General features: G+C 35.7%; 1 protein-coding gene and 1 pseudogene across 8 annotated transcripts in view; both read left to right on the forward strand.

Annotated features, from left to right (window-relative positions):
• wdr47a (WD repeat domain 47a) overlaps positions 1–15,860 on the forward strand; it is an 89,806-nt gene that overhangs the window by 12,119 nt on the left and 61,827 nt on the right. For 3 of the 8 annotated variants that reach the window (XM_069937960.1, XM_069937959.1, XM_069937958.1), the window contains exon 2: positions 7,329–7,442. The exons of the other annotated variants lie outside the window; for them this stretch is intronic. The gene's annotated coding sequence lies outside the window, so the exon portion shown is untranslated. The remainder of the gene's footprint in view (positions 1–7,328; positions 7,443–15,860) is intronic. 8 annotated transcript variants of the gene reach the window in all.
• Positions 983–1,072, forward strand: LOC138765598 (U6 spliceosomal RNA; annotated as a pseudogene).

Raw genomic sequence — 15,860 nt, forward strand, 5'->3', positions numbered from 1 at the left:
TAAAGAAAAAATATAAATGTAAAAAAAAACCTCAGAAAGTACTGATAAGATTAGTATTAATTCCCTCTACCATACAGGAAGTAGCATTTGCCATAAGGTGGCACGTGGCTATGGAAGGAGAAAGCAAAAAGTCCGCCCCCCACCCTGGACAGAATATAGATTACTTTAATCAAACAGTTTGTTTAAAAGTATGACAAGCTTCTTCAAGATCTTTATTCAGTTGATCATCATCAGTCTCTACCATCTCTTGCTGTTCTGTCATCTGTTGTACAATTTTCTCTCCAAAATTTTGCTGAGAAGTCTGGCTCTGAGCATCCATGCGCTGATCTTAAGATTTGGAAGAAAATATGCAAACTTTAAAGCTTCATTTTCATCTGTAAAGAAACATGATTGATTTTCTTCAGTATGACTGGCTATCAAAAAGATCATTTATATCTCTATTTCCAAAGAACATATTTTGGAGGATTGACTTCCTTCCTTCTTTTCACAACTGACATGCTTAAATCCACAAAAAATACTATATTATTTGCCACCACCAATAGTCCTTGATGCTTTTGTATATTTTGAACTGCCAATCTCAATATAATTTCTTTATCTTGATAATGCAAACATCTAATCAAAATGGAACATGGTGTCTGTCCCGGAATTTTTTTTCTTCCCTATTACCTCTATGTGCTCTATCCAGCTCAAGGCCATTTGGAAAGTTCTCAGGATCCAAAATTTCTGGAATTTTGAAAAAAATTGTACTGGAGTTGGGCCTTCAAAATCTTCAGGAAGCCTCACAATCTGAACATTCTTCCTGCAACTATGATTTTCCAATACATCAATCTTCTGTAAAAGATTTTCTCTTTGTACATTCCAAGCCATTAAAGAATCTTCCAAATTATTAACTGTATTTTTATATTGTTCTACTTCATAGGAATAATCTTGAATATCATCTTCAATTTTCTGAACTTGTATTTTCACTTTATCAACAACTTCAGCACATATGCTAAATTGGAACGATACAGACAAGATTAGCATGGCCCCTGCGTAAGGATGACACGCAGTTCGTGAAGTGTTCCATATTTTTAATAAAATAAATTTAAAAAAAACAGTATATTTTGCCATTTCTTTTTTCATATTTTTCATTTCATTTTTGACATATTAAAATTGTGCCTTAGTATCAGATCTTACAGGTAAAAAAAATTGTATATTCATTTGCTTAGATAACAACTACATTTGTTGAATAAGTTTGCTGTTGAACTTCCATAGCTTTAATTTTAGCTTCAGGATACTGAAAATGCATTGCTTGAGTTTGTTAAATTCCTCTTCCCCTCCTTCATATTCTTCTCTTTTTGTATCTTGTTCTTCTTTTTGTCCCTCTGAGTCACTTGAATAACGAACAGATTCAATACCCATTTCAATCTGTGAATGCAAATAGGTTTGATTCGCGACGCGAGTAACCAACAACTTAGTAGATTGAGTTGCTCCCCATAGGGAAACAGGCTGTTCGCAAAGATACTTATGCGAATCTTTGTGCATGTGCAGTTGTTCCTGCAATGTTTGTAGTTCAATAGTCTTCTTCTGGACTCTAGTGCCATCTTCACCAGCTCTCTGGTTGAGGTGGCACTGCAGTCATGTTAATTCTCACCGTCATAGCACGTGGATCCATCATCAAGGTAGGCCCAACTTCTTCAGCAATACTATCCTCTTTAACAGCCATTTTCTTTCTTACTTGTGACATTCCCTCTCTTGTAGCCATTGTATGTTGATTGATGCACAGTTCATAGAGCTCTTAAATTTATGAAAAATTTAAACATTTTATTTTTAGTTGGTTTTTAATTAATTCTGCCAGGAGAGTGGTTTTTCCACGTCTCCAACCTTCATCACAGCCCCCCAACCCTCTCCATTATCGATGCTTCAGCTATTGCTTGATTTGGGGAAGCTGCCTAAGATGACTACTTTTGGTTGCCTGGACTATTTGGTGTGATTCTCAGCAGTGTAACGAGAAGCTTGGTCTCAACCCTGGCACAGACAGTAATACTAACATCAACTGCCCCATGTGCTGACTGACAACCAGACCTTCGGTCTCTCTCATCACCTATTATTTTTTTGAGATACAGCTTAGTAACAGCCACTTCCAGCCCAAGAGCCCTTGCTGCCCAAATACATTCAATTAAACTAGAAACCCAGTACATTTTTTGAAGGGTGGGAAGAAACCGGAGCGCCAGAAAAAACCCCACACAAGTCACGGGGAGAATTTACAAGCACCTTACAGATGGCACCGTAAAGAAAGCTGTAATGGAACTGCTGTAACAGCATCACTGTCACTGTTGTTGGCCCAGCAGACAGGAGACACAGCACTGCTCTGAAGATTTCATCTGTCTGGCCCTAATGCTGTTGGTACTGTACGGGCATTAACTGGCCTGTTAGAGGAGCTGATTGTGTTTTTAAACTAATGTCCTGCAACCACGGATCTGTGGTCAAGATGGCAGGGCCTGTGCTCTGCAGTGGCCGTAGGGGAGTTGCAATCTCCGGGAAGCAGCAGATCACTGCAGGGCATCAGAAACAGGGAGAACACCCCCAGATGAGATAGGGATAACCCTACAGGATGGTCACTGTGTCAGCAGATGAGTGAGGGGCTCAGCAGTCTGTGAGCCACTTGCAGTCAGTGGACCCGCATGGGCTGCTGGAGACTGGCTTGTGAGAACCAGGTAGCGGAGCCAGGATTAAAGAAGGTGCTAAAGACAAGTGCTCCCAAAGGGCCTTAGATGCTGAAGGCTTCCTGATTGTGTCCGAGGTTTGGATCTGTACCTCCAGTTGGTGATGGATCGAACTGCAGTCTATCTGGCCATTGAGGAAGCAAATCCACAGACACTCAATGACGCTGAAAGGATTCTCTTTTGTTTCTCTCTCTCTCATTCTGTGAGGGGCGCTGGATGACACTTATGGCAGGCTGAAGGCAATTTCATGTAATATTTCATGTTCTGTACATGAAAATAGAGGTACCTTGAATTTGAACTCAGGTCGTTGGCACTATAATAGTGTTGCACTCACGACTGCGCTAATCGTGCCACCCAGTGGAAAACCAGAGGTGTATGATTCAGTGATCAATGGGGGTTCAAAGGTGGGGAGGATGAGCAAATTTTTAAAAAGTTCTTGGGAGTCACTATCTTGGAGGATCTTTCCTGGGCCCAACACATTAATGGTGTCATGGAGAAAGCATATCAGCACCTCTACTTCCTCAGGTTTGCAGAGGTTTCGTATGACATTGGAAACACTGCGATATTTCTGCAGATGTGTGGTGGGAAGTGTGCTGATTGGCTGTATCCCTGTCTGGGTATTGAGTCATCAATGCCCCTGAGTGTAAAGCCTGCAAAAGGTGGTGTACACAGCCCAGGCCATCATGGTTAAAACCCTCTCCACCATCAAGAACTTCTACAGGGAAAGTTGCCGTCAGAGAGCAGCAGCAATCATCAAGGATCCACACCCAGCACAAGCTGGAAAAAGGTATAGGTGCCACAAGATTTGCAGCACCATGTTCAGGAACAGCTGGTTCCCTGTCAAAATCAGACTTGTCAACAACGGGGGGCATGGCAAGATGGCGTAAGGATCAGACGTGCCTTCTAGTCCTCTCCTGACTCTATCTTATTGTTTTGTCTAGAAATGCCCGTTAAAATTCTTTAAAAGTTTAGATAACTTCAGTGCTGTTAATTTAACTTATGATGGTACAATTGGTGGAAAAGAGCAAAAAAAAAACGACAACAGATCATCAAAAAACTACATTTTCCAAAAGTTCAAGTTTTGGAGCCTACCTACAGGAAAGACACCGGGTCTCAGCCTGAAATGGATCCCAGGAGAGAGGTACAGCTTTCGGATGTAGAGATCAATGTTACATCGGTAGAGCCCCCTAAAGAGGGCGCCAAACAGCCTTTAGAACAAAGAGTTACTCAGGTTCGCACATGTGCAGTAGCATCTGACGGCAATGTTATGAATGAACCACTTGTAGTAACATCAGTTGAAGTACCGGCTGGGGAAAGGCATTTGTCAACTGTAGCGGTGGCACTGCAAACTGCACCTCTTGAGATAAAAGAACCTATACAACTTGATGTACTGGGAGAAATTAATACATTATGGACTGGGGAAAATCCCAGCCAGTGTCCTCCAGTCACTGCTGGAAGGGCTGTGGCTGGGGTTTCCACACGCAGCTATACTACAAGGAAGGCAACCAGAATGAAGGAAGCAACAGAAGACCCTTTGGTTATGCAGAAGAAGCAGGAATCTGTTGAGCCAGAATCTCTTCCAATTGAAAAGATTCTTGTGAATCTTGAATCTGAATTATCTTATACAATGCAGGGATTATCTAAGATTATGATTGAACTTGGTACTAGGTTTAATACTCTGGTGAAAATACATTCTCAACAGATGGCTGAGTTTGGAGCTTTTAAGCTTGAAGTGAGAGATAAATTTAATTTGTGTGAAGAAGATATAGACGAAATACGGGATCAAGTTTCAGATATGACCAAAATGGTCGAAGATTTACAAACTCAAAACAAAAATTTTGTGAAAAAGATTGATTATTTGGAAAACCAATCCAGACGGAACAATATAAAGATTATTGGTTTGCCGGAAGGAATGGAGGGACCAGACCCAAGAAAATTTTTTACTGAATGGATTCCACAGGTGCTGGGTCAAGAACATTTCCCGGAAGGTATAATACTGGAACGTGCTCACAGAACCTTGCGTAGAAGACCTATTTCAGGTCAAAGTCCAAGACCTGTTTTGGTTCGTTGCTTGAATTATTACGACAGAGAAATAATTTTACGAGTGGCTATTAGAAATGCACAACAGAGAAAATCACCCTTGATGATTCAAAATAATCGAGTTTTCTTCTATGCGGATTTGAGTCAAGAAGTTATGTTCCAACGACGGGAATTCAACTCTGCTAAAGAGTTGTTGTGGAAGAAAGGTTATAAGGCAACCTTTAGATATCCAGCTGTTTTGAAGGTTTTTCAAGATGGTTACCAACCAAAGTTCTTTGATTCTCCAAAGGAAGCTATAGCATTTGCTCAAGAGCTGCCAATTACTCAGTTTCAACAGAGACGTAGTCCGCCGCGATCTCTAAGGAGACAAGAGATGGAAGAAAAGAGCCGTGCTCCAAGAAGGAATGGTTGTAATGGTGACTCAGCAGTTGGAGTTGATTAAAAGAAGAGTTGTTCTTTTTTTTTCTAATGTTTTTGTTTAAAAAAAAAGGAATATTAAATAATGATGATGTTAGTTTGAGATGAAGTGAGAGTTGGGGGAGAGAACTGGATAGGTACTATTTCCTGAAAATCATCTGCTACATGTGAGTTATCTCACACCCATTTTTTTTTGGGAGTTACTGCATTGCGCGGTTTAGACGGGAGGGGGTATTTTTAACCTCCTACCCGTTTTTTTTTCCTTTTTTTTGTATTATTAGATTAAAGAGTGAAGGGGTTTTTTTTTGTGTTTATAAAAAAAAAAAGCATAAGAAAGTATTTGATTGTTTAAAAAACTAAAAATTGATGTGGTTTTTTTTGTAAAGTTTATTCAGTAGATAAGGAATATTTGAAATTTAAATGTGAATGGGATGGATAAGTTTTTTTTATATTTTTTCTTTAACTTTAAGGTGAAAGGAGTGGTAATTCTGGTGTATATTATTTTGCTATTTTAGTTATAGAACGAAGGGAATAATGGTGAAAGTTATAAATTGAATTGTACAATTCTTAATGAGGCTTGAATTTTGTTTGTGGTTTATGCTCCATTTGTTGAAGATATAGATTTCGTTGTAGATGTGTTTTATTATTTGGATATTTGAATTTTAACATAATGATTGGGGATATTTAAATGTGGTATTGGAGCTTTTATTGGATAATTATTCAAGAGTAAAAGGGAAAAATGGTGGAAGAGTACTAAAATTGAATTGTACAATGCTTAATGAGGTGTGAATTTTGTTTTAAGATGGTGGTTTATGTGATAGATGTGAAGTTAGTTGATATTTGGTGAAGGTTTATCTCTATAGAGAAAGTTTTTTTTCATCTTTTTTTTCTCATGCTATAATTTTTTTTAAAGAATTGATTATTGTTTAAGAATTTTTGATAGACAATGTTACTAACTTTACTAATTTTTTATATTAAGTTTGAGTTAAATATATGTTTCATCTTAACTCTGTTAAATATATGCATTTAAGTTTGATTTAAATATGTTTTTTAAGTCTGATATCTTAGTATTAATTACTTCTCTTTTTGTTAGTATTTTAATCGGTTATGTTTTTTTTTTGTAAGTGTTTTTTTTCTCACATATATTATTAACTTTATTAATTCTTCACTCTTTATTTTGGGGGGAAAGGGGGGGTTGGACTAATTTGAGTTGGGTTATTAATGTGTAATAATTATTGGGGAGGGTATAGTTTATTTAGATTACTGATACTGTATTGTAATTTTATTATTTTATTCTTAATTTTTTTAATGTAATCCTATATGTTATTCATGTTATAAAATCTTAAATAAAGTTTATAAAAAAAAAAGACTTGTCAACAACAAACTCAGAAATTTGTTTAAAGACTCTTATTTTTGCTCTTTACTGAATTTTTTTTCTCTCTATTGCACAGTTTGTTTATATTTTTTTGTTTGCATGTGTATGTTGTATACAGTTTTTTTGAATTACCAAGAAGTGATAATTCTGACTTTCCCACAGGAAAAAGAATCTCTGGGTTGTATGTGATGTCATGAATATACTTTGACAATAAATCTGAAATCTATTGAAATTTATAGATGGAGTTGTCCCAAGCCCAGAGATTTCTCTGAGAATAAGCTCAGTGGTGGTTTCAGGTCTTTGACCTGTAGGATCCGCTCATGGGTCAGCCACTGCTGGTTCTCCAGTAATCTGATCTTATTAAAAGTTCTTTAAGCTTGATGGTGTGGTTGTAGAATGGATCTTTCTTCTACCCAAGTCAGGTCACAGGCTCAAAATAAGGGTTTAGGCCAGATTTCGTCAAACTGGTGAATCTTTGAAATTCTCACCCTGGAACAATTGTGGACATTTGAATCAATTCAAAACATAGATGGGTAGATTTCTGGATGGTTATGAAATAGTTTTAATTAATGGCACAATTCTCATTCTCGTCCATTGTATGGAAGGAAATTCAGCTTCAATTGAAAAGTGAAATAATAACAGCATGGTCTTTTTCAGTAACTTTTAGGTAATAATTATTGGGTAGAATACAGCACATATCATTAACACCTTTTAAAGATAGTTATTTTTAGTCTTATATGTATAAAAAAATAACGAAGTGCCTTACTAACCTAATTCTAATATTCACACAGTGAATTAAGGGATACAGAAAGTAGTCAATAGAAATTTGCTGGATTGGATGCAGTCTTATCCATAACACTTCAATCAGCATTAAAACACAACTGGTTCATGTAGCTTGTACTAATGTAAGTACTGATGAAGTTTGAACTTTTGTCGGGGGGAAAAACTGTGTTTCTTGTGAGCATAATATTAAATTTACATTGAATGTAATACAATTGGAAATATAGATTCATGTGACACATTTTGATTAAAAATAATGTTTTGACTGCTTTGTCCTTTACATGCTTGATACATCTGTTGCGACTATCTTCCTTTATAATTGCCTGGAGTGACTAGAATGCCATTGAATTTATGACTCATTCAAAAAAGTGTTGAGTGTTCCTTACGTTACTAAAACTATGATTAATTGATCAAATGAAACTTAAAATGGTCAATAAAAGTTTTCAGACCATTTCAAGCCCTCCATCTTCGCATGGAATCATAAACATGCAGAGAGAGACTTTGGTTTTTTCTTTTTAAAATATTTTTATTGATATTTAAAGTATAAACAATTGGACAATGCAATTATACAGTGTGCAACATAATTAAAATAAAATGATTTTTTTTCCAACTATGAACACAATTCAAAACTCAAAGCATAGAAAAAAAACCAACCCAGAGGAGAAAAAAGGAAATAAAAGATGAAATTATAAATCCTTTTCAAAAAAGTTGTAAAATTTCTTTTAAAAATAAGTTTACAATTCTCTTTCTTCTCTCCTCCTGTAATAATTTGATCAATTTTTACATTATTCACAGTTAAACAAAGCAGTTAACTATTATAAAAATCAAAAGAAAGAAAAAAAAAGTTTAAAAAATAGATACTTGGGAATCAAGCGACACCAACCTGAATCCAGACAGCACACAGCACCAAAGCATCGAAACACCCTAATTCTTTAGGTTATGATAATAATCCATAAATGAGCCCCACATTTTTTGGAAGTTAATATTTGAATCTTTAATAGCATTTCTAATTTTCTCTAGACTTAGATAAGACATGATATCACTTAATCATTGTGTATGTGTAGGTGGAGTTTTGTCTTTCCATTTAATCAAAATTGCATGTTCAATGAAGTAAAAGATAAAATCTAGATTTGAGTTGGAGTCAGTAAAACATCATCTTGAAATTATCCGAATAAAACAATTTTAAAGGCCAAGGTCCTAATTTAACCTTGAGAATCAGAAGTAACTAGGGTAAGTTCAGAACATGTGAATCAATGAAGCATCAAAATTTTTGCATTCGCCACATAGAGGATTCATATCTGAATAAAAATTAGATAATTTAACTTTAGACATATGTACTCTATTTTAAATTGCAACAAACCGTGTCCTGCGCAAAAGGAGGTAGTATTAATCAGATTACAAATAGAATCCCAAGCTTCATCCAAAAGTGATAAATTCAAATCCTGTTCCCAATCATTCTTGATCTTAACTAGTGAGGCTATTCTTAAGTCCAGCAAATTGTTATAAATAATTGATATTGAACCTTTATGAGAAAGCTGTAAATCAAGAATATTTGCCTCAGAAATTTGTGGAAAGTCAGGGATCTTTGATTGAACAAAGTGTCTAACTTGTAAATATCTAAAAAAAAATGAATGTTCAGTAATTTAAATTTTACCAGCAGTTGTTTAAAGGAAGCAAAATTGGTTTGAATAAAAAGATCTTTAAAACATTTAATATGTAATCTATGCCAGTCCTTAAAAACAGATAAAGAAGATTGGGGAAAAAAATGGTTAGATGTAATAGGGCTGGCAAGAGAAAAACTCTGAAATCCAAAAAGCTCACTAAATTGTTCCCATATTCTCAAACTATGTCTCATTATCGAATTATCAGTCAATTTATATAAAGAGGAGGATAAAAAAGACCCTAGAATTGCCAACATAGATGTACTTTTAGTAAAATTCAGTTCCATTTCTACCCATGAAGGGCAGTTAACTAATTTATTGAAATGTAACAAAAGAAGAAAATTACATATATTGACTGCCCAATAATAAAATCTAAAATTAGGAAATGCCAATCCACCATTCCTTTTAGTTTTTTTGAAAGTGAGCTTTATTTAAGCAAGGGTGTTTTCCTTGCAATATGTAGGAAGATAGAAGAAAATCAAGTAAATCAAAAAAAGATTTGGAGATAAAAATTGGTATTGATTGGAAGAGATATAAAAAAAACGTTCATTTTAATAGAATTAAAATGTTCAATCATGAAAATAGATAAAGGTGACTATCTTGATAACAATAATTTAACCTGATTAAATAATACAGAAAAAAATGTCCTTAAAAAGATGTTTAGAACTCCTAGGAATTGAAATGTCAAGGTAAATTGATCCTTCACAATCTTAAAAGGGAAATTAGAATATCTTGATATAGATGCATTTAAAGGTAATAGTTCACTTTTATGCAGATTCAATTTATACCCAGAGAACTAACTAATATGAGAAAATAAAGCTACTATGCTTAGTTAAAAAAAAACATCTGAATTAGATATAAAAAGCATCAGATCATCTGCATATAAGGAAATCTTATGTTCGATGCCATTCCTGTGTATCTCTATGAAATCTCTACTTTCACGAAGAGCAATTATTAGATGTTCTAATAAATCAAGAAGGAGTTAAAGAACAACCTTGACGAGTACCCCACTGAAGATTAAAAGGTTTTGATTGCTGTGGATTAGTAAGAATTGAGGCAGTAGGACATAAATATAATAACTTAATCCATTAAATTTTTTACAAAGTGGCGAATAAATAACCCAATTGGATGTAGAGAAGGAGTAGAAGGTAAATATAAAATATTCAATAAGTGGTGTATATTAAAATAAGAATAACAATTCTTAATAAAACCAGTTTGATCTTCAGAAATAATTAATGGTAAAATATTTTGGACTAAATCTTCATATCTACATCAAGTAATGAAATAGGCCTTCCTTTTTTCAAAATAAGAGAGATACAAACTTCATTAAAAGATAATGGAAGATTCTCGTGTTTAAATGAATAATTAAACACAGAACTTAAATGAGGCACAAGCTATTTGGAAAAAGATTTATAAAATTCAACATCTATGAGGTCCTGGAGATTGACCAGATTGTAAATAGGAAATTGCAAAAAGTATTTGCTCTTGAGAAATAGGTGTCTCAAGACTTGTATGTTTACAAGTAGACAGAAAATCCAACATGGAAGTACAATCTTTCTTGAATTCAAAAGTATAAAATATTGAATAGAATTCTCTAAAGGTATCATTTATTTTAAAATGGTCAGTAGTTCCTGTATCATCTCCCATCTGAATCTTATTAATTTGTCTTTTGTCAGATATTCCTTTCAGTTGGCTAGCCAAAACTTGCCAGGCTTTACACTATGAATGTAAAATTGACTGTTACTCCTCAAAAGTTGCTGTTCAATGGGATAAGTAGAAAGAAGATCAAATTTAGTTTTAAATTCAATTCTTTTTTATATAAATCAGAATTTTTATCATGAGCATATTATAAATCAATTTGTTTGATCTGATTAATTCCAATCTTTCCTGATTAGTCTCTTCTTTATATTAGCTGTCTTGTCTTTGGCTTGGCTTCGCGGACGAAGATTTATGGAGGGGGTAAAAAGTCCACGTCAGCTGCAGGCTCGTTTGTGGCTGACAAGTCCGATGCGGGACAGGCAGACACGGTTGCAGCGGTTGCAGGGGAAAATTGGTTGGTTGGGGTTGGGTGTTGGGTTTTTCCTCCTTTGCCTTTTGTCAGTGAGGTGGGCTCTGCGGTCTTCTTCAAAGGAGGTTACTGCCCGCCAAACTGTGAGGCGCCAAGATGCACAGTTTGAGGCGTTATCAGCCCACTGGCGGTGGTCAATGTGGCAGGCACCAAGAGATTTCTTTAGGCAGTCCTTGTACCTTTTCTTTGGTGCACCTCTGTCACGGTGGCCAGTGGAGAGCTCGCCATATAACAAGATCTTGGGAAGGCGATGGTCCTCCATTCTGGAGACGTGACCCATCCAGCGCAGCTGGATCTTCAGCAGCGTGGACTCGATGCTGTCGACCTCTGCCATCTCGAGTACTTCGACGTTAGGGATGAAAGCGCTCCAATGGATGTTGAGGATGGAGCGGAGACAATGCTGGTGGAAGCGTTCTAGGAGCCGTAGGTGGTGCCGGTAGAGGACCCATGATTCGGAGCCGAACAGGAGTGTGGGTATGACAACGGCTCTGTTAACGCTTATCTTTGTGAGGTTTTTCAGTTGGTTGTTTTTCCAGACTCTTTTGTGTAGTCTTCCAAAGGCGCTATTTGCCTTGGCGAGTCTGTTGTCTATCTCATTGTCGATCCTTGCATCTGATGAAATGGTGCAGCTGAGATCTCCCGGAGCGCAAACTCCGGGAGATCCAAAATGAGTGGTGAACTAGCCTCGCCAAACGAACCCAGCTCAGCGCGGACATTGGCGACTTCAGGGGTTTCTACGAGGCTCTAAAGGCTGTGTACGGCCCCTCACCCCAAGTCCAAAGCCCGCTGCGCAGCTCAGACGGCAAAGTCCTCCTCAGCGACAAGATCTCCATCCTCAACCGATGGTCACAACACTTCCAATCTCTTTTCAGTGCCAACCGCTCAGTCCAAGATTCCGCCCTGCTCCAGCTCCCTCAACAGCCCCTAAGGCTAGAGCTGGATGAGGTTCTCACCCTGGATGAGACATATAAGGCAATCGAACAACTGAAAATATTAGCTGTATAAGAAATAATTTGCCCTGTTGGATATGCTTTATAGTATCCCATAAAATCAAATTAGAAATAGTTGGAAAAGAATTTATAGTGAAGAAAAACTGTATTTGTTTTTCCATAAAATTCAAAAAAATCATTATCTGAGAGTATGGTAGAATTAAACGTCAATGCCTTTTTGTAAAAGGAATGTCAGGAAAATTCAAAGACAAGATAACAGGAATGTGATCAGATATTATTATTCCTTGATATTCACATAATTTGGTCAATTAAATCAATTACCTATTAGAAAATAATCAATTCCTAGAATAGGAATGATGCACATTTAAAAATAAATTCTATGTTATTAGGATATTAAAAAAATGCCAAACATCTGAAATACCACAATTTATTAAAAAAAAGATGGATTACAGCTGCAGATTTACTTGAAATAGCCAGTCTAGAGAAAGAATGATCTAGAACAGTATTTAGCCAACAATTAAAGTCCCTTCCCAAAATCAGTAATTATTAACTTAGATCAAGTAGGGCTGAGAAAAAAATTGAAAAAATTATGACTCATCTGTGTTTGGGGCACATACATTTGCAGCCACCACCATTTAATCATATAATTTACCTTTAAGAATAATATAATGACCTTTTTTTGTATGATATATATAGGGAGTCCTCAACTTATGACCTACATGAGTTGTGTCCACTATATATGACTGAATTTTTTTAAAAATGCAGTATATATGCTGAGATTCTTCATTAAAAGTTCATTTATTTACTTTTTTTGAAAAAAAATGCTTTAATATCTCATTAAGACTTGTGAATCCAATTTACGACCAATTTGAGTTACGACCAATCCTTTGGGCCCAATTACGGTTGTAAGTTGAGTACAAATGGAACATTTTGATTAATAAAAATTGAAACTCCTGATTTTAGCATCAGAAGAAGAATGAAAGCATTGTCCCTTTCATTTGGACATGAGCCTATCTTTATCAGAATTCCTAATGAGTTTCTTGTAGAAAAGCAATATCAGCCTTTAAATGTCTAACATGGTGAAATTCCCTATGGCATTTAATTGTTCCATTCATACCTTTAATATTCCACAATATAAACCTAATAGGGTTAATCATGAGTCTTAATTGATATTAATTAATGTTGTTAAAATGTTCCAGCTGTGTCTGTCATCATTCCTGGAGCTGTCACCTTCAAATCATGCTGAAACAAAATATGTGGACCATGAAATACAAATAACCTTGCAAATCTCATTAAAAACCCCAAAACACTCCCTTTTCAACCTCCCAGCTCTGAAGGTTTGCAAAGTTGCAACCAGCTCACAAAAATACATTGTAACCCCATTCACTTCTACTGAATATCTGATAGCTCATTATTTCAAAAAGCAGAATAATTAATAAATTTTCCCAAACAAAGACAAATTATATTAACAAGAAATTTATCCAAAGTGAGAATACCAAGCTTGCTGTAAGGATAAAAAATTTAAGCACATGTGCAGTAGAATTCTGGCTCATTTCTACTATCAGCCGTGTTGAAAGAAAACATACGTAGCTGCATTAACGTCAGCAAAACATTAAATCTTAAAGTTTCATAATAATATCTACTCGTTAAAAAGAAGGCTCCTTAAACTATAAATATCCACATTTTCCAAACTCAGTAACTTAAACACTAGCTCACCAACTCTCAGGACAAGAATAAACTCCAAACTTCACTCCTTCGAGTACATCTATATGAGGCAATGTCTTAAAGAAGCAGTGTCTATTTTAAAGAACACCACTGCTCCTCTTCACTCTGCTATCATCAGGGAAAAGATACAGGAGCCTAAAGATGAACACTCAGCAGCACAAGGACAGCTTCTTCCCCACTGATATCAGATTCCTGAATAATCAATGAACCAAAGACACTGCCTTACTTTTCGTGCACTGTTATTGTTAATATTTTAATTTTATTTTTTATAGTAATGTCATAAGATGGTTGCACTCTGATGCTTCTGCAAAACAACAAATTTCGTGACTGTTCATGACAATAAATCCTGATTCTGATTTTTAATCTTGTATTTACTTATTATAAAATTTTTCCAAACTTAAAATATTTCAGTACTGACTGGATTTTCCCATGGTCCTATAATAAACTAACTGCACAAGCCAACTTTCCCCCGATTGAACAATAAACTACCTATATTTTATCACTTGCGATATTAATAAATGAATAATCAAGAGACAAAAACTATCAAAATTATTAAAGTAAAATTAGTATAATCTATTTAAATATTAATATCAAGAATAAACTTTCTTTCCAATTTATTTTTTAATAATTGTAATTGTGGTTTTTAAAAATATAAAAAAATAAGCTAAATAAAATTAAAATAAAAAACCCCACATAATGATTAGAACAATTAACCTTTCAATTAACAAAAGAAAAAGAAAATTGCCCCAATCAGACTTCCCCCACTAAAGAGAAAGAAAAATCCTTCAGAATAAAGAAAATTTCAGACACAGTGTATTAACTTGTGTTGGACTTGAAGTTAAAATGGAATCAGCGAGAACTTTGCAAGCGTCCTCCACTGAGTGTAAGAATTTCTTACAGCCATTTTCCACAGTGATCCTCAGACAAGCTGGGTACAGCAAAGCAGGTCTGAGTTATTTGTTGTATAGCTCTACCTTTTCAAGGCAGAAATACTTTTAACACATTTAATTTTTTTGACCCAGATAGTTCAGATTTCTGTTGCGACGGGCATCACGGATAACATGCTCCTTTTCTTGAAAATAATGAAAATTAATAATTACCAAATGTGGATGATTTTCTGAGGTAGGCTTTGGAATCAAACATGGGGTTAGTAATGAAAATCTCTTCCAAACATCTACATAAGTAATTTAGAGAAAAAGTCAGTTAACTGGCCTTTCTCAGAATCTTTTTAAGCCCAAAATTTGAATGCTTTGACGTTTGCTCCTGCTCTCCAAGTCAACCACTCTCAAGAAATAGAGAGAGTGCAGAGAAGGTTCACGAGAATGTTGACAGGATTTCAGGGTCTGAGTTACAGGGAAAGGTTGTGCAGACTGGGGCTTTTTTCTCTGGAACGTAGAAGATTGAGAGGGGACTTGATAGAGGTGTTTAAGATTTTAAAAGGGACAGACAGAGTAAATGTGGATAGGCTTTTTCAATTAAGAAAGGGGGAGATTCAAACTAGAGGACATGGTTTAAGATTGAAAGGGGAAAATTATAAGGGGAACATGAGGGGAAATTTCTTTACGCAGAGGGTGGTGGGGATGTGGAATGAGCTTCCGGCAGACGTCGTCGAGGCGGGATCATTGGTTACATTTAAGGAAAGACTGGATCGTTACATGGATAGGAGGGGACTAGAGGGGTATGGACCGGGTGCTAGTCAGTGGGACTAGAGGGTGGGGATTTGCTACGGCATGGACTAGTAGGGCCGAACTGGCCTGTTCTGTGCTGTAAGTGGTTATATGGTTATATGGAGGTTAACTTGAAATTACTCACAGCCATTTATTCACATCAAGTTTCTAACTTCTTAATTCAGTAATTAACAGATACCAAACTAAGCTCCACAGCATCCAAACGATCTTCATTTGCAGAAATTGATTGATTCCAAGCTTGCAAAGTTTCTACAATCTCTTGATGAGATTCTTTCATAGCCACAGTTATTTATTTTGTTATCCCTCATGATTGTTTTTTCATCGTGTCTGAGATGAGGTCTGAAGTCAGAGGGGCTGCTTCTTTACCATTTTCATGCCTTGGCACTTCTAGTAATCGTCATTTTCAGAAACAATGATATTAAATATGAAGGAACAAAGTTTAAGCCACTTT

The sequence above is a fragment of the Narcine bancroftii genome, chromosome 5 (genome assembly GCF_036971445.1).
Source record: "Narcine bancroftii isolate sNarBan1 chromosome 5, sNarBan1.hap1, whole genome shotgun sequence".
In the NCBI taxonomy this organism is placed as follows: Eukaryota; Metazoa; Chordata; class Chondrichthyes; order Torpediniformes; family Narcinidae; genus Narcine; species Narcine bancroftii.